Source organism: Natator depressus, chromosome 2 (genome assembly GCF_965152275.1).
Source record: "Natator depressus isolate rNatDep1 chromosome 2, rNatDep2.hap1, whole genome shotgun sequence".
NCBI classification, from domain to species: Eukaryota; Metazoa; Chordata; order Testudines; family Cheloniidae; genus Natator; species Natator depressus.
In genome coordinates, this window is record NC_134235.1 from 48,854,916 (window position 1) to 48,874,040 (window position 19,125).

Genomic DNA, 19,125 nt, shown 5'->3' on the forward strand with positions numbered 1-19,125 from the left:
TTCTCTTTGTGGACCATAGCACACAAGTGTGCTGTACCTACTCACACTGTGGTTTTGGGGAAAACATAGAAGTGGGTTAGTAGCCACAATGACAGGGAACTGGAAGTGTGGAGAAATGGAGTTTCTATCAAGGCGGCTCTAGAGGATCCTTATGCATGGATCTCATAAATTGGGTGGATCACAGGTCATTTTCCTGGAACAAGGCAACCTGTGCGTATTTTTTAGAATTTAGTCTGCAAGGGCTTTCCCCCACATAAAAGGACCATCTGGCTCTTCATTTCTTTGGCACCCACTAAAGGCAGAAATATTACATTAGAAAATATCAGTTCTTTAGATTCAAGATGACTGTCATGAAAAGTTTTGTTGCCAGCTAAACTCCTACTGATGACAGATGTAGCCTTGAAAACATCATCACTTACAGCCCCCTTCCACTCCCAACAAAAAAATTCTGCATCAAGTTTAAGATTAATAAACATAACAGATGATAATTTTCCAGTTGCATAAATGTACCCTTACACGTTTAAAACCAGATTCAGAAAAAAACATAGCTGACAGAAACAGATTATTCAGAACTGGCATGTTGGGGAACCATGCCATATTTTCAGTTCTTGTCCTTACACTTACAAATAAAAACAAGTAAAACTAAGCTTCATTCATTATACTCTTTCTGAAAATGCTCAGGCCATAAACATTCTTACTAAACATTTTATCAAAGATGTTACTGTCTAGACAGAGATTTGATATAAGTACTTCATACCATCAGGCACAAAATAATCAACGATTCTGGCACAGAAGTATAAAGTTGGCTGCAACAAAATCAATAATGGCATGAATCATCGTGTCCTAGTTACGCTAATTATGCTTCTAACTCTAACTGTTAATATTATCTGAATAAAATACAAGATAAAAATATATTCTCTACAGCTGCCATTAGTTAAGTGCTGACAACTAATTATCAACCTTTTTAAAAAGTACTAGATGTTTTATTAATGCACTGCATCAGTGGATGATTTGGGTACATAAAAGTAATTTTTTATTTAAGAATTCCCCCATAACTTTAAAACCTAAGAAGATCTTAACCTGAGATTTTATACATTCATAAATTATAAACAGATATACATTAATTATATAAAATGTTACCATTCATTTTACTTTAATCGATATTCTGTCCTTTGATATTTTGTAGGTTGAATTGGGATATTTCAACAGTTTAAATAAAAGTTGAGAAGTGGCTCAAATATGCTTTTTCATTTGCTCAGACTATGCCACTGGCAGGTTTCAGACAGATGTGAATAAGCAGGTAGGTTCTGTTCCCCAGTGCACAGTTAATATTTTAATCAAACAGGCTAGGAATAAGCTTATTCTCTGGCAGCCGTAGTAAAAAAATAAAGGTCCGCACAAATGAAGTTTAATTGACCAATTAACACATCAGTCCACATCCAACATGAGGCTCAAATGGTAATTGATATGGTCTCTGACCAAGACTTAGGAAAAAACAAAGAAGAAACCTTCTCCCCTGACCTGGAGGGTATTCAGTGCTTCAGACTGAGGCCAGTGTATGCAGGAAAAGAACTTTAGAATTTTAGTTAGTATCATAAAATTCCAGTTATGTACCTCAACATATGAGGTCTTAGAGCTTTTATTAAAGAACCTCCCAGCAATCTATGACAACAATTCCCTTTGCAGTATTCTTTTAAAACTGCTAAGTAGCAGTTGCATATTCTCCTGTATTTTAAGATGCAAATGGCTGAGCTGAACAAGAGGAGAAGATTAGGGGGCTGGTGCAGAAAACTGGTCCAATTTTTTTCCCAGCTGAAGTGGGAAGCCTGTTTTCATTTTCAGCCTCAGGTCAGCTATGCCAGTCAAAATTTTTAAGTGCGAGTCATACTGATAGCTTCTCCTTAATAGAAGGACATATAACCAATCGATTTAAAAAAAAAATCATAACCAAATTTGTAATCCAGGGTGCTCCGGACTAAGTCATCTTAAAAAACCAACAAAACACACAAGAAAACCCAACAGAAGGCCAAGAACCCATAAAATACAAGCTGAAGATATTGTTTACCTCCTCTGAACCATTTGGCTGGCATTGGAAATCCTTCTGTAAATTGTTGCAGATTAGACAAATTGAACTTAATCTAATGGGAAAGTAATAGAATTCAACAAAATTCATGCCATGTATGAAACCCATTGGGTAATATTCAGACACAGTAGAACAAAAATTGTGCTAAACATCTAAAAAGTTTGTGTAATGTTTATCCCTAAATATTAACAAATATATGCATGTTAATTATTGCAAAAATCAGGAATCCTTTAGCTAGGGGCACAAAACTTGAACAGGGCATTCCATTTTATTAATGTATTTAAGCCTAAGGGACCCCACTACAAACTATACTCAAGCTTGTGAAGCAAATAAAACTAATAGTATGAAGACATTATCTTTCAAGTACATATTTGCTAAGAGTAACCTTTTTTCATACCTGCAATTATCTTACTCTAAACTGATTGTAGTTGACATATGTAATTAATGCTTACAAAAGGACAAACCAGGAATTAAGGCAGGCAGCAATTATTTGAAGTGTAATGTCTGCCAGATTAGTGTTGGCACAATGAATGCTCATTGTGTATTAACAGTTTATGAGAACTACAATAAGAGCTCTTGAAAGGCTGGTTTAAAAGAAAATGTAACAGAAAACAGTTTTTAATAGAAAACTGACAAGTTCATTGGGGTGAAGATGCTGGACCATCCTGAGAGCCCTCAGGTTTATTTTTAGTTCTGTTGTAAGGGTTAATGAGCCTCTGAATTACTCAAGATACCCTTCTGCTGGCATGTTTTCCTTCAAACTGGTTTTCTTGTGCTGCATCAGGACATGATCCACACCTACTGAAGTCAACGGAAAGACTCGTTGACTTCAATGAGCATTGGTTCAGGCTCTTAGTATTTTACTGCTAGTCCCATATAAAGTTATGGCCTTGCCTCGATTAGCTCATCTTTCTTGTTTGATTTTATGTGCACCCTGCCTTTCGTGGCGAGTTCTCTTTTCTCTTCTAGGATTTTGTGAAGTTCAGAGAGGCTGCTTCAGGAAGACCCTCAAAGATTTAACAACTCACCCATTCACACACCATTCTTTTATTTAAAGAGAAATGTACTTCAAAATCAAAAGGTCAAAAGTACAGGGCATTTTTCTTAATTATAGAACCACAGTAGGACTCCCACAGTAGCCAGGGAAAGAGTGCAGCCTTACAGCATGTGAAGCCACTATATAGTGTATTCAGGTTGGGAATTTCAGAAGAACATACTAAAGGATAATTATATTGCTGCTGTAGCAAAACTATAGTTTCTGCAAAAGCTTTCTGGTAATTCACCCTAGTGATTAAATCATAATAGTTACTGTGACATGAGTCATAACCTAGCATATTTGTCTTGTGGTGAGTTGCAAATGCAACAGTGAAAATTATATTTTATTATGCATGATTAAAATCACTGTCCTGAGATTTAAATTTCCCGTTGTAATTAATGTCAAGCTCTTTAGGTTGGAAGTGACTAACATTTCTATTCAAGTGGCTCACTGGAGGTCCTAGGCACAGGCGAGATAAGCCAACTATTTTTTTTTATATATATATATATTTATATAATTGATAGAGTGTCAACAATGTGCCTGGCTCTGTTCACGATAAAAATGGGGATGACCCCTGCACTGAGAAGTTGAGAGGGCACACTGTAGAGGATACAAAAATATTTATGTATCATGTGCAATGCCTGGCCACCTCCTCCCTGTCCCACTCCCACCTGTCCATTATGTTTCTTTTCACAGAGCTGTTGGGTGCAGTGGGGCCTCCTTTGGCCAGATGGCACTGCTGCTTCTCTGTCCCTACCACCTCTCTAGGGTACAACTCAGAACAAAAATGGTTGGTTTGTTGCCAGCTCCTGGTCTTCAGTTTGTGAATCGCACATGGTTCAAAATCTACAGGGATTAAGCACTTCTACCCAAGGCATACTCCAGGTCAAGTTCTGCCACAAGGAGACTGCAAAATCCCATATCTCATTACAAACATCTATTTCCAACATTCTCCAGCACTACCCTAGTACAACATTACTCAATACAGCCGGGGTAATCAATTATTTTTTGTCAAGGTCCCAATTTCTTGGTCAAGGTATAGTCAAGGTCCAGACTCCAGAGAAAATACAAAAATAATAATGATAATAAGTAAATAAAAAGATTTCACAGACCTTACAAAAGCATCTGGACATCCAGCTTTGGCCCACGGTCTGCCTATTGACTACCCTGCATTACAGGAAATACTTATCAGTTGTGACACAATATAGTTAACTATAATCTTACAAGATCTACATATATTCATACAAACCTGATATAAAGTTTACACTTAAACAGATATAAACCTGAAGCTTGATATGCTCAAGATATTATATAATATCAAATAGATTAAGCAATCAGAAAATATTTTTTAGTCCTCCAACATATTAAATTCTGACATATTTAATGGAGCCAGGGATGCTATTCCTTTCCAAATATTTGCTAAACACAAACAGTGTGTAAATATACAGTCAACATATTTTCATGACAGAACAAAACAAATGGCAAAGTTAAGGTTGTTGAGGGGTCCAAATCAAGAGGGGTGATTGAGAGTGATGAAGGATTATATTTATGGATGTATCTATTTGGATTTATACAAGTGTTGTGACAGGGCACCTATCCATACCCTTTAGGTCCTTGGACATAATTAAAAATATCTTAAAATAATACTAAAACTGAAGTACAGTGCAGCAGTCCAATTCAATACACCCCATCACCAGATAACTTAGAGTCTAAAATCATTCTCTCCTCAACTGCTCATCACTCTTTTAATTCTCCACCATTTTCAAATGCCCGGGGAAGATACATACACTTTGCAGCATGTTGTGTAGAGCACCAGGTTCAGACTATTTCAGCTAATGCTGGAAGTGAATTTCAAATCTGTAGGACATCAGTGAATGGCCTAACAGTGGCCCCTTCTCATTTATACCAATGGTGTTTCAGCTCAAGTATCTACTCTGACCTCAGCTGGTAGCATGGTACAGGAGAGAGGTGGTCTCTCAGACAAGAAGGTACTAAGCCATTAAGGGCTTTATAAGTTGAAACCAAAAATGCCCACAAGCAGCCATTGCAGATCAAGGCTGCTCACAGGAAGATACTCCACTTACCAAGAAGGCCACCATATTCTGTACCATTTTCAGTTTTGGGGTGGTTTTAAGGTGTTGCTCGATGCAGCTGTCTCATCTTGAGGCAATGGGAATCTGACTTGATCCCTTATCTGTTTCCAGAAACTATATTTTATCAAGTTGTAGAAAAATTGTGAAGATGTTATCTTTGGGTGTTAGCTGGACTCCACTGAAAAATGATCTTTCAACCGTAACTCTTTTAAATTACGTTTTTTGTGTGTATACCTCCTCTTCTATTAAACCGAGTACTGTTCGCTCTAGAAAGATATAACTGAATGAAAAGCATGTTTGTAGGAGACAGCTTACAGCTTAACAGCCCAATCTTCAAACGGCATACACAGGAATAGTCCAATGGGACCAATTTACTGAATTGACATTAAAAAACAATGAGAGAAAGAGATACAGAAAATAAGAGAACAGTAAATGTTTGCCTGACAAGAATGCTATCTGTATATTTGCTTAATACAGAACAGGACCAAATCCTCTGGCTGTTACTCAGTCTTTACATGCAAGGAAACACCCACTTAGTCAATGTAAACTTGCGTAATTAAGGACCCCGGATGGAAAATATAATATGCTAAAAATACAGCAGCAAGAAGTAGACTCTGATAGACACTAGAAATCACTGAGACTAGTGGAAGGTGCTGTTAAGTCACTCAAGCTGAGGATGGGAATTTCGATTGGTTCCAGGATGGCCAAAGGAAGAGTGCAGATTGGACACACACGCACACAAAAAATTAGAGATGGTGAAAACTTTTAGTCCAGCAACTTCCCCTTTTCTTTTTCAACTATATTCATTAGCCAAGAGAGAGTTTCACAGAAATCAGTAGACAAGAAAAGTAAATATCAAAAAGCAGAAAAAAAAAATCCAACTAGATCCATATTTACAGTTTTTCAGCTATATTTACATTCTGTAAATAGATACAAATGAGTAATATTGCTGAATCCTGCCAAACAAATAATACATTCCCTTTGAAATATTTATACATTTGTTTAGTATTATCTGTACTCTCCGGATGTACCTTTCAGTTAGTCAGTCTCACTCCAAGCTCCTTTCCTATGAGTGGTTGTCGCACTGACTCCACTGGAATCAGGATTGAGCCCATTACATCAGCATGTGCAATAGCAGCCGCCTCTTCTGGGTGAAAGGCTTCCATGTTTATTTTTAAGAATGTCAGTCATTTCAGATGCGCTCATCTGTTTGTAACAACATTCCCAGCTGCATTACAAGCACTCTTTTAATGAATACCGGGAGGAGGGGGGAGCTTAAGTAAACTGTAGTTATAGCAAGGCAGAACCTATATTTCCATTTCAGAAACCAGCATTCACAGGTCCGTCTATTTCCACATAATGCTACTGTTGTTTTGTAAATTAACTAGGCTTTTACCTACACTCTAAGTAGCCCAACCAAAGCCTAACAGTGGCAACCTGTGAGGAGGCTCAGGGCTACACTAAATGTGCCTAAAATGGAAGTGGTATGACGCTATAGTGTGATACACGTAGGTTAAGGTCCCACGACTCGTGTTCTATTCTGGTCCAAATAATTTCTCCTTCCAAAGCTGATATGATTATTTCATAAACTGCCACTGTTCAAAATCAGAAGACATTCCATGCCTACCTACTGTATACATTTCTCTCTTTCTAAATGAATGTGTTTCACTAGGCATTCCAACCTTTCTGACAAACAAAAAAGTGTTCCATTGAGTGTGCATTGCCCAGTGCCATCTGATGTTGTGCATGGGTTATTAACAACTCTGTGCGTCTCTGGCTGGAGTCATGGATTACATGATTTAAACAGTTATACTCATGCTCTATAGAGGTGAGTGTTTTATGGAGGACCTCAGGAGCTGCTGAGCTAAACTTGTTTCCATAGGGGATGGTAGCAGAGAGCAGGCATTCAACAAAGCCCTTTTGGTAACAGAAATGACCACACTAAGCACTCCCTGAGAATTAATTGAATTCCAATGAGATATTTCTCCCTTTACCAAGGTATTTAAAAAAAACAAAACCCTAAAAATTAAACTCCTATAATAAACAAATACATGCAACATTAAATTGTACTTGAGAGGGCCAGCTTTGGAACAGCGAAACTTCCAATGTTAGCAAAACCAAACTACAGTTTCCGTTACCTGCACATTATAGGAAAGTTAAGATTATTTGGAGCATCAGACAATGCTCATGCCTTCTTAGGGGGCTATAATTTCCTTATTTGCCCTTGTCAACCTGATCTCCCTCCCCCCCACTTTTTCCTTAGAACAATGCTCAGAAAGCAAAAGCTTGAATTGCAAATGGATATGTTTATCTTGTGGCTCTCTAAGACTTGCATTCAGCAAAGCATTTGAGCAAGTGCTTGAAGTTCAGCATGTGCTTATGTATTTTGCTGAAGAGGGCTGGGATTATTCATGTACTTAAAGTTAAGCACATACTTAAATACTGTGCTGAATCGGAACTAATGATTTTTGAGAGATATTGCTTTTACTGAATTATTTCTACTATATGTAGAACACGGCATGTGTGTCCTGGTGGCTAATAAATTAATAATAAATAAAAATAATACCACCATGCTGAGAAAAACTAAGCATCAGTAAATTCAGTATGTAAAAGAAGGTACTGATATGAATTAGGCATCTTACACCACACATCACCAATGTACCCATCGTCCTGGACAGCAATAATAGGGAAGACCTGAAATGAGGTCTGTAAAGCTTACAGATTTTCATTTGTGAAGGGGTTTGGAAATTAACCCCTGCAGCTTGGTTCTCCTGGACTGGAAATGGAGTAACTTCTGGAGTTGCACCGGAAGTTTTAATTTGAAGGGATTTGAAACTGTTGAAACTTTTCCTTACTGGCACAGTCTGCCCTCTTAGCAAGCAAAGAGATTGCCATTATTTTGTGGGCTCTGGGGATTGTACTTTCTTATTAATTAATAAGCACCTGTCAGTGTAGCATCTGAATGCTTATTGGGTGGAGCTGGAAAGACTAGCAAGGGAATGGCAGTTTACTGCCTTCCCAGATGTCTTGATCTCTTTAGCCAAGATTGTATAAAAATCTTTGTATGCTGGAGAACACACTGAACATCATGCCAGTCTCAGACTGAGCATGTTTGGGCTGTAATGCAAATAACTGCTTGAATTTTACTCAAAATGTAACCCAGAGATTTGTTAATTTTAGTCTGGGTTTTTCAAAGGACTGCAAGGGAGTTAGGTGTGCCATTGACTTTCATTGGATTTGGGCATTGAGCTCATTTAGGGACCACTGACAAAACCAGCCTCAGTGTTCAACGTTCTAAGGAGAATTTTAACAACACGATAAGGAGAAGCTAACTCTCATCTTGTTTACACAGAGGCAAGTCACCTCTCCATACACCTCTTAGTTTGTGATCTTCATTACCCTCAGAGAGTAAGCACAGAGCAGTTTATTTTTTAAAATCATTGCAATGACTAAGAGGCTTGCTTTCTGGAACATAGTCACTGAGCCGTGCCGATAACATGATAAACTGTTTGTCCACATCCCAATTGTTATTTTGAGCATGTCTATGCTACCTTTGTCTCAAGAGTTGATGATGGTGCTGACTACAAAAATGTATGTAAATTGATATATTAATCCTTTGGAACCAGTGGACTCTGGAGATCCTAATGCTAATATAAAATGTGTTAGTGCAAAGTGAAAAGAAAGACTTGGTTCCAATGGTAAACAATGATTTCACAATGGAAATACTTTGAGCTTCAGAGACAGTGACCAGCTACCGCAAGTCAGATTTTTTACTTCTCCAGGGATGTGCTATTAGGCAGAACAATTATAGTGGCACCTCGCTGTCCTTCCTATGGTATCTCTCAAAGTAAACTCCATGATATGGGTGTGTACCTGATGCAGACATAGTCAAACAGCTATGGTATCTTCCCAAGCCTCTTGGTAAGCTTCATAGTCCAATAATTTGTATTCTTCTTGTACAGCCACCATGTTTCCTGTGGTGCCCTCCACTCTGCTATAATCATTTTGTAATAGCTCACAGCCAGATTTTGAGAAGTCACACACTTTAGGTTCCCTTAAGGTACATCCACACTGTTGTCAGAGGTATGGATTACAGTTCGTGTAGGCACACCCAAAATAGCTTAAATCTTAATCTACCTAGCATGGCTCAAAAGAGCAGTGCAGCACAAATGCTGGTGTAGGCTAGGATATAAAGACATATCTAGCATAGGCTTGTACAGCCCATGCCCATGCACTGTCTTCACTGCTATTTTCAGCTGTGCTTGCCAAACTGGAGTGAGTGCAGGAATGCCTACACAAGCTGCTAGCACACTTCCAACTGCAGTGTAGATGTGCCCTTACAGACACTATAAGGGGCTGAATTATCAGAAGCTCTAAGAGCCTGTGGATTCAATAGAGACACCCAAAGAGTAGCCACTTTTGAAAATTTAGACCTTAAACTGAACTGAAAAATAACCTGTTTGGCTTTGGGCTCCATTTTAACAGACAGTGTTCTTCTGTTCTAACTGGACATTTCAGTGTGAAACAGTCACGATTGCCTTTTATCTGGAACTGTTCCCTTAGTGGAGATTTCAGCTGCCCATGATCAGACTTCTCGTATCTAGTACGCTGGGGTAGAAAACCCTCCATTCCTCATTTAGATAAATAACTTGACAGCCTCATCCTAATCCTAGTTGTCTGGCTGAAGGTGAATCTACTCCTCTCTGTTTATGCTCAACCAAAAGAGAAAAATAGGGCATGGCCTTTTAAAAGCTGAATACAAGAATTGCTAAATCTTGGAATGAGCATCATGAAAAAGGATGGTCCAGCTGCTAGGGAAATAGCCTAAGAATAGGAAGACCTAGATTCAACTCTCTGCTCTACCACAGACTTCCTGCATGACCTTGGCCAAGTCACAGTCTGTCTGGGGCTCAGCTTCCCAGCTGTAAAATAGGGATTCTTAATGCTTGAGAACAAATGCATTACTGACTGTGAAACACTCAGCTACTACAGTGCTCAGGGCTATTCAAGTGCATTAGAGAGAGAACACATGTTCTAGGAAGCATGATTATGGGGAGCTTACGCATCATTTGATATTCCTGAATGATTCCATCAAACCTTTCAAAGGAGAGGCTAACTTTCCTCTTGTTATTCTTCAACCACATGCCAATCACAATCACACATGGTTGGTACAGCTATATAGCACTAGCAAACCCCAAAGTTATACATTTCCTGGCTTTTATTAAGTAAGATCTCCTAGACTTACCGGGTTCCTTTGAATCAGAGAAAAGTTCCAAATTATTCTGAATTTATAAAATGAGATCTGCCCACAAAAATATTTACAAATAGATGGAAGAAAATGTGAAGAAGTACTCAATGGAAATGTCTTGATGTAATTAAAAGGTGAATGGAAATGGGCCATATCTTTGTTCTAAACAATACATGTATTCCAATAGATGGTCTTAGATTTAGTTTCAAATTCAAAGATTAGTTATCTCCTAGGATTTCTAAAAACTGTCTAGTTGTGGCAGTTACCGCACATTGGCTGCCCCTGTAAAATACTTTAATGAAAAAGTAACAAAGGAGAATTAAATTACCTCGTGGTAGCAACAGCAGATGCAGCAAGCGGCAAATGAAACCACAAGGAACAAAACATTGTGAGCCATGCACAGAAGCCTTTCGTTGCCTTAGTTATTTGGATTTGAACTTGCCATTGGTTCATAGTCCTATGCCATCTATAAATGATGAATCAGTGGCAGGTGTAGGCTCTTCCAGATGCTAAATTAATGTATACTATTTTAACCATATCTGAAAAAATAACTGTCTGTGGCAATGGCAATAAACAAGTCCATTTTGAATGAGAGACTAGAAGAAAGTAATTTGCTGATCACAAAAATGCCTAGTGTTATAGCAAAATTAAATGCATATGAATCAGTGTAAGTACACAACATGCTGGAATATTTGTTAAAATTTTTAGGTGATGATATATTGCCTTTTTGACAGTGGTGCGAATGTTCCTTATTTTTAAGTCTTTTAGACAGAGGAATCATTTTAAATAAAGGTTTTTTAAAAATACAAAATTGTTTCTTGCTGCTTTAATTTTTCACTTTTTGTCTCCACTGACTTCTGTTAAGCTCTCTTGGCTCATGTACTTTGCATTTAAAAAGTGTTTTACTACCTTCCATGCCTCCAGTCAGGACAGCAAGCTTACAGACAGGTGGCCCAGGTCACTGAAAGGTTAAACAGCTGTAATAGCATGCTGTAGTAGTATCTCAGGTAACTGAGAAACTCTAGCACTGGAGTACTCAGCTCACATGATGAAGGGGCTAGAAAAGACAAACTAAACCCCTCAGCTTCAGGCTGACCTAGACAGATTGCTGTGGTTCGCTGATCCCCACCTTATGGTCAAAGCACTGACAATAGCACAAGTGTGATGTGATAAAGAGGCTGAGCTTACTGTGAAAGATACTGATAATTCTTTCAAAGCTAATGAAAAAGTCTATATTCCTTCTGAATGCTGATCCTACCTAACGCAGTGCCGTGTGTGTGTGTATGTGTGTAAAAATAAAAATGTCTAATGCATTTTTTGAAATCTGCTAATAATTATTCTTGAGAGCTCTGTTAAATGAATACTATCCCATTTTACAGATAAGGAAACTAAAGAAGAGACTTCTAGTGATTTGCTCATGCACACGGAGTCAGTAACAGTCAGGATTATAGATCAGGGATGCCTTGCTCTCATTTCTGCACCGAGACTGCTGGACTACACCCTTCATAATGAAGTACTGTGAGTGATGTACCTGTGACTTTGCACTCCATAATGTTTTATGGAGATAGGCTTATGAGTGTAAATATGATGTAACTGGAATATGCTTTATACAAAAGGTCTCTTGTAAGGTATCATTACAAAGCTTATGATCTACTGAGTGTGTTCATCCTTTTTGTCTGCATGTATTAGTTCTATGTCTCGAGTTAGGAAAACAAGATATAAACTTGTATTACTGATGTAAACATATTAAGTGGAAGCCATTAACAGTGCTTCAGAATCAATGACCTGTAAATGGGTTTGTTTACCTGCAAGCCTTCCTGTGCACATGTTGGCCAGCTCCTAGGTAATGAAGGAGGTCTTACAGTGACATGATTATGTCACCTGAACTGGGAATCCATCTATTAAACCTGGTGCTTTTCCATTTAGAAGGAAGGGTGGGAACCCAGAGAGACAAAATATTCTCATCTTGTTCCAAAGCTATAAAAGGGGTGTAACAGAACAAAGGGGGTCCCAGTCATGTGAAATCCCCTGCTTTTCTCCTAAGATGTCTGCTGGAACTAACAAGGACTGTACCAGGGGAAAGGATTGGGCCCAGACAAGGAAGGAGTCTAGTCTGTGAAAGAAGCTTATTGGAACATCTCTGTTGGTGAGATATTACCTGAAATCAGTTTCTTAATGGATTGGGCTTAGACTAGTGTGTTTTTGCTTTATTTTGATTGGTAACTTACTTTGTTCTGTCTGTTATTACTGGGAAGCACTTAAATCCTACTTTTTATACCTAATAAAATCACATTTGTTTATTAGTGAACCCAGAGTAAGTGATTAATACCTGGGGAGCAAACAGCTGTGCATATCTATGAGTGTTATAGTGGGTGGACAATTTATGAGTTTACCCTATATAAACTTTATACAGAGTAAAACATTATTATTTGGGGTTTGGATCCCATTGGGAGTGGGGTGTCTGGGTGCTGGAGATAGGTAACCTGCTGAGCAGTTTTGGGTTAAAGTCTGCAGCTCTGGGTCAGTGTTGCAGCAGAGTAGCATGTCTGGTTCAACAAGACAGGGTTCTGGAGTTCCAAGCTGGCAGTGGAAAACGGGCTCAGAGGTAATCTCAGCACATCAGGTGTCAGTCCCAAGGGGGTCTCTGTGACCGAACCCATCACAGTACCAGGTTCTAAATGTACAATGTTTACATGTATTTGATTATTTTTCAAAAGGCTAAAGTGGCAGAAAAAAACCCATAGATATGGGTAGGGAGTGGGTTGTCAACCAAGCAGCTTTTTGTACTGTCTACTCTAGGCACTCAGTCAAGCCTCAGTAGGGAAAAGCATACAGAAGAGCAGTTGCCCTATCTTTTGGAAAAGAAAAAGTCCTTTGTTCCAGAAAGCCACAGGATGAGTCAGAATGCTAATTTCTCACTATATTCTTTATAGCCATGATATAATGAATGCACTCCTGCACCAACATTGTACCCTTAGCATGATTCATGCCAGTGGAGTACATTAAAATTCATTTTATTTGTATAGGTCTCACCCCAGCTCCAAAATTTTAAGCTTTGAGTAGTTTAGGTGTCACAAGTCTACAGTTATTTGTCCCTGATTAGCTATTTTAGAAAGTAATTAAGCAAATCAATAAACAGAATGAGCATGAGTCAATAGAAGCTCTGATAAGCATGCATGATCTTCAACCTACAACTACACAGTAGTCAGCAATTACAAGGCAGCTATACCATCTCAAGGTTTTTTAGGATATACTTGTATAGCTATTAAATGTCCAACTACTAATAATTTTTGTTCTGCTCATACAACAGTTTTTCAGGTCTGATCTTACATGTGCACACAGGGTAACTTCCACTTAATCTTCGGTAAATATCAGATGTACTTAAACACCATTTAAATTTACAGAATAAGCAAAAGAAACTATTTCATATTCTTATTTTGTCAGAAACTCTGCAATGTGTCCATTTATTTGGAATTTTAACAATAACATAACTTTAATAAAAGGTAGATATTACAGAAATACTGAATCTCTTTCAGTTATCCAAACTATGGCTTGGAACATGTGGGACCTATGCAGGTAGACCTCTGTCTGTACAAAGCCCCTCTGGCTTCAAGGGGATTTGCAGGGTACAAGATTCCAAACATGGATTTGATTGCAGGATTAGAGCCTATTTCAGTTTATTTGAAAAAAATACAGTGCTTATTTGTTTCATGCTAACAAAAGTTGCAGAATTTATCATGCCATTTAATTCAAATCTTATCAAAGATGTTATACTCAATTAGAAGGTGCCACAAGTAGGAAAACAATCCCTTCCTAATTGGATCCCTATTACTAAAGTAATGATAATGATCTTACATTTATACTGTGCCTTTCAACCTGAAGGATACCACAGTGCTTGACAAACAATTGTAGCAGTTGCCTTGTAGTGCCTGCTATAGTTAATGTTACATTACAATCCCCGCTTTCACATGCTCATTGTATTTTTCTCTGAAATTGCTGCAAATACTTACAAATATAGGTGACTTTATTCACCCTGATAGTCAAGTTGGCTTAAATGGGACTACTGAAATTGATAAAGGTAGTTACATGGGTAAGTGTTTACAGGATCAGGGTCTAATATTAGACATGACAGATTGACTGGGAATAAAAAATGGGAGTGGGTAGGTGAGTTGAATTAAAGTTACAAAATTGAGATCCCATAGTTACTCAGTTCACATATGTGCACAACTTGGTGGAGCTATTATTTTAATAAACATAAAAGGACATGTTTTGACTGGTTTTTTTAAGAATGTACATTTTTAATACTGTATCTATCTGAACTCTTCTGAGTTTACTCTCCTTCTGTAATCTATTTGTGTTTGTCCACCTAAGAGTGGCATTGTATGTTGTCAGTTTTGGAACTAAGTGCTCAGTCTTGAGAGATGATAAACACTCTGGCCTTGATCCTACAGAGCTTTCAAGCACATGCTTAACTTTAAGCGCATGAGTAATCCTATTAAACACATGCTTTAGATCCTGATTTTTTCCCCGAACGGGGGTCGACTTAATTATACACACACATAACTTAATGCGAAGCACATGCTTTACACCCTTCTTTGAATTGGGGCCCAAGGGTTTTGTGAGATATGGGCCAGAGTATAAGCATCTTGCAGGATCAAGCTCTAAAGGCCTTATTTTACAGCTCTTATTGAAAAACTGACTAAGGGTCTGATCCAAAACTCATTGAAATCAATGGAAAGACTCAACTTTAAACTGGCACCTAAATCCCATTGGGACTTAAGTACATGATGATCTTAATAAAGATTAGCATGTACTTAAGACTAAAAGGCATACTCCAGTGAATTTAGATCAGGCCCTGAATGAGCAAAGCCCTTAAGTCAATGAGGAATTTAGGCTAAGTAGTAGAGGGACTGCAAGTCCAGGGTTCCAGCCTCAATCTGATAAAGAATGTTCTAGTTAAAAAATAATCTTAAGCATTTTAAAAAAGGAAATAAAAATCTGAATTAAAGCAGATATTCAAATATGGACACAGTTTAAACAGTTTTAAATAAATATGACATTACATAGTCTAAACACAAGACCCCATATAGCTACCAATATACACCCAGAAAAAATAGGCTTCCATTCTAATCACAACTTTCGTTTTTTAGAATTATAGAACGTACTCAAATTTCATTTTAAACATGTTGACAATACATCTCCTATGTAACGTCCTAGCCTGATTTGAAGAATGGGTAATCTGAAATTTATAACCTATACTGGTATACATACAATGGATTAGATTAAGGAGCATCTGGATTATAGGACCTTTGAGTCAAAATTACTGACATTCTCTTGTGGAGTAGAGTAGACCTGGTTAGAACATTTTCATCCACATGAAGTTTCAGCAAAATATATTCTTTTGTCAAAGCCAAAACATTTTAGAGACATATCGGTTTCCACATTTTTTTAATTAAAAAGATTGATTGGGTCAGAGAGAGAGTAAGCAAGCAAGTGAAACTCTACAGCAAGTACTGCTGGGGAAATTCTGCACCACAAAATTAAAAATTCTGCAAAATTCCGCATATTGTATTTGTCAAAACAACACAATATAATCACACCAGTTTCAATTATTTTGGTAATTTATTTCAAAATACCTGGCAGCAAGTATGTATGTAATACAGACCAAAAAAAAAAAAAAAGATATAGGGAATTTTTTTTTGACAAATAGATTCCTTACTGGGCATATTAACACATAACTTGAAGGGTTCTTGGGTATGAATGTGAAAATTATGGAGCAGGTTTTTTGAGAGGGCAGGGAGGGGTTGTTAGGGAGCATCCTCTATGAAGACCCTGGCTCACTCCTAGCCTCTTCCATTGAGTCAGGCACATCTGCCCCTGTCTCCATGTGTCCCCGCACTCCCATGTGTCCTTGTACCTCATGTGTCCCTTCACCCCCACTCAGACACCCATTATCCCCATCCCCCATGTGGCACTGCAACCCCTCCCCCTGTTCCGATGTGTCTCTCTGCCCCCACTCAGCCATCCGATCCTCATGTGGCCCTACACTCCTCCCCCATTTCCCCATATGTCCCTTCACCCCCTCAGCCAGCCCCCTCCCCTCATCTCCATATGTCCCTGCATCCCCAGTCCCCATGTGTCTCTGTACCCCCGCTCAGTCATCCCCCTCCAGCTCTGCACTTCCTCCCCCTCTGCCCATGTGGCCCTGCATCCTCCTTCCCCTGTGGCCCTGCACCTCCAGCCCCCATTCATCCCCTGCCCCGACCTGTCCTCCCTCACTAGCCCCTATGAGCCCATCTGACCACCCAGCAGCCCACACTGTCTGACTCCCCATAGCCCTAGTCTCCTGACCTGGCCCGACAACCACCATGAAGAAGGCAGGCTCTCTCTCTTCCCTAGCTGGCTGGGAGCTGCTGCTCTGTTCTAGCGTCACAGCACCCTCTGGTGGGCAAAAGGCAGGATCGCAGCAACTTTTCAGCCGAAGCTATTTTCTGCCAAAAAAATTTGAAATATGTGCATGCACAGTGACACAGAATTCCCCCAGGAGTAAGATTGGTGATTAAAGTACTGGCCTGGTATATGCAAGACCAAGGTTCAAGGTCCCACTCTGCCTGATTTGGAGTAGTCTGAGATTAATAAAAACAAACCTTTTTTGAGTGTATTTCAATGTTGAACAAAAACAAAATTTCAAAACTATGAAAGTTGCCACAAATGAAAATGGTCATCTTCCAGACAGCTCTAGTGTGGAGGACTAGCACAAGACCCTCTGCACCACCCAATCTTGATACGGTAGCTGTAACTAAAAATGTCCAAAAGTTTAGCTTTGCTTAAACAAGGTACTTCTGTTTCTTTTTTCCCCTGTTTGCTCATGCAAGAATACGGCCAGCTAAAGTAAAAAAGCTTTTTATTTACCTGGATGTCCTTATATGTGGGAAAAGGATTAGCAGCAGCTGAGATTTTTGTTTTGCTAATCTTACTTTACTTTGAACTAAACTCATAGCACGCTGAGAAATGTAGGTTGATGGCTGCCATCTTTGATGTAGGCTATTTCTGCTGATGTAGTTAGAAATATTGTTCTATTTTTCCTTAAATAATGTTACTTTGCTGATCAGGGTGCCAAAGTAATTATAAAAAAACATTTTTCTGTATTTTAAATCTATTTGAGGCTTTACATACACAAATAGGGCTGAATTACCGGTGTTGTTTTTCTCCTATGGCATTTATGGAATTTGAGATTCATTAAACTTGGATTAAAAGAGAATTGCTAGTTCCTGAAAATGGAATAGTGTGGGTAAATCTTGGGCATAAAGAGAAGTCTGAGATTTAATAAAGAAGAGTCTCTCTCATTTAGGAGCCAGTATGAAGAATATGTTGATTCTAGCAGTCAGCACTACTCAATAAAAGCCAGTACACAATTAGGTAGCTTTGTAAAAGGGCTTCTCAAGGACAAGTTTAAATCTAAACTCACATATTTATGAGGCAAGTATGTCTCATTTTTACAGCTTTGAAAATTGTATTTGTATGAAATGAAGCAATAATTCACATATTAAGCATAAATTACATTCAATAACAGAAGGATAAGAGAGTGATACCGTATAAATCAATAATAATAAAGACTTTGAACATGCTAAATGCTGTGTGTGGACATTAGCTAATTAATTATACAATACCCCTAGGCAGTAGCTAATTAAGGGTCATTATCCTCACTTTAAAATAGGGGAACTGAGGCAGAGAGGTGACATGACTCCTCAAGGGTTTAATGCATCAGTGGGACAGTTTAGGATTAGGCCCTAACCCCCCCCCCAGTCTTTTTTCTGCATATTTCAGAAAGCTCTCTACAGCTTATACTACACATTATCCTATTATCATAGTAGACACCAATATTGTGCATAGCTGCCACCCCTTATTATTTGAGGATACTCAATCAAATCTCCAATCAAATTAAATTCTGCTTGCTGTGGCTTCAGTGCTGATGCTGTGGCATGCTTTCCAATGAGACACGAAGAGGAATTTTGTTGGAGTTAGCTAAAATTTCTCCTGGGAATTTCTCCTGCTGGAACATGACTTCTCTGAAGACTCCTTCCAGTGTGCCTCTGCTGGTAAACAGCTAGAATCCACCCTTAAATAGATACTAATCCACTTATTCTATTCATCATATCACAATCAAAATATTTTGTATCCAGAAAGATTTTTTTTTTGACATAAAATAGCAATAAAAACAACCCACAATACTTAACATGGAAAAAAACATGCAGTTTGTGGGAAAGAGTCTCCTGTTTGAGAACTCTTCCTTCAAGCATCAACCTTTCAACATCTTTGGGTAGGTCATGCAAAAAATCAAGGAACATATCCACTCTTTGTTCAAGAAGGAAGACCTTTTTCTGTCTTATTATTTGTGACCTTTATATCCGGCACAAAGGTAGTTGTGAACATAAAATCCTTTATGTTTTAGTCTTTAGATCCAATTGAATTTCTACCTATGTCAGGACCAGTAGATGAACCTTCAATCCTGAATCCCTTCTCCATAAGGACAAGTAGATTAAATATAGTGTAATACAGGTTCATATTCAAAATTTCTCACAACAGAAAGAATACACACAGATGGAACTTGTATAGTTCCATCTTTAATATCTAGGGATATGAAGAGCCATAGCCATATCTGTTT

The 19,125-nt window shown here is 38.3% G+C and overlaps 1 protein-coding gene across 7 annotated transcripts in view; it reads right to left on the minus strand.

Moving 5' to 3' along the window:
* RALYL (RALY RNA binding protein like) overlaps positions 1 to 19,125 on the minus strand; it is a 581,991-nt gene that overhangs the window by 484,055 nt on the left and 78,811 nt on the right. For 4 of the 7 annotated variants that reach the window (XM_074944167.1, XM_074944172.1, XM_074944168.1 and 1 more), the window contains one exon: positions 4,232 to 4,286. The exons of the other annotated variants lie outside the window; for them this stretch is intronic. The gene's annotated coding sequence lies outside the window, so the exon portion shown is untranslated. The remainder of the gene's footprint in view (positions 1 to 4,231; positions 4,287 to 19,125) is intronic. 7 annotated transcript variants of the gene reach the window in all.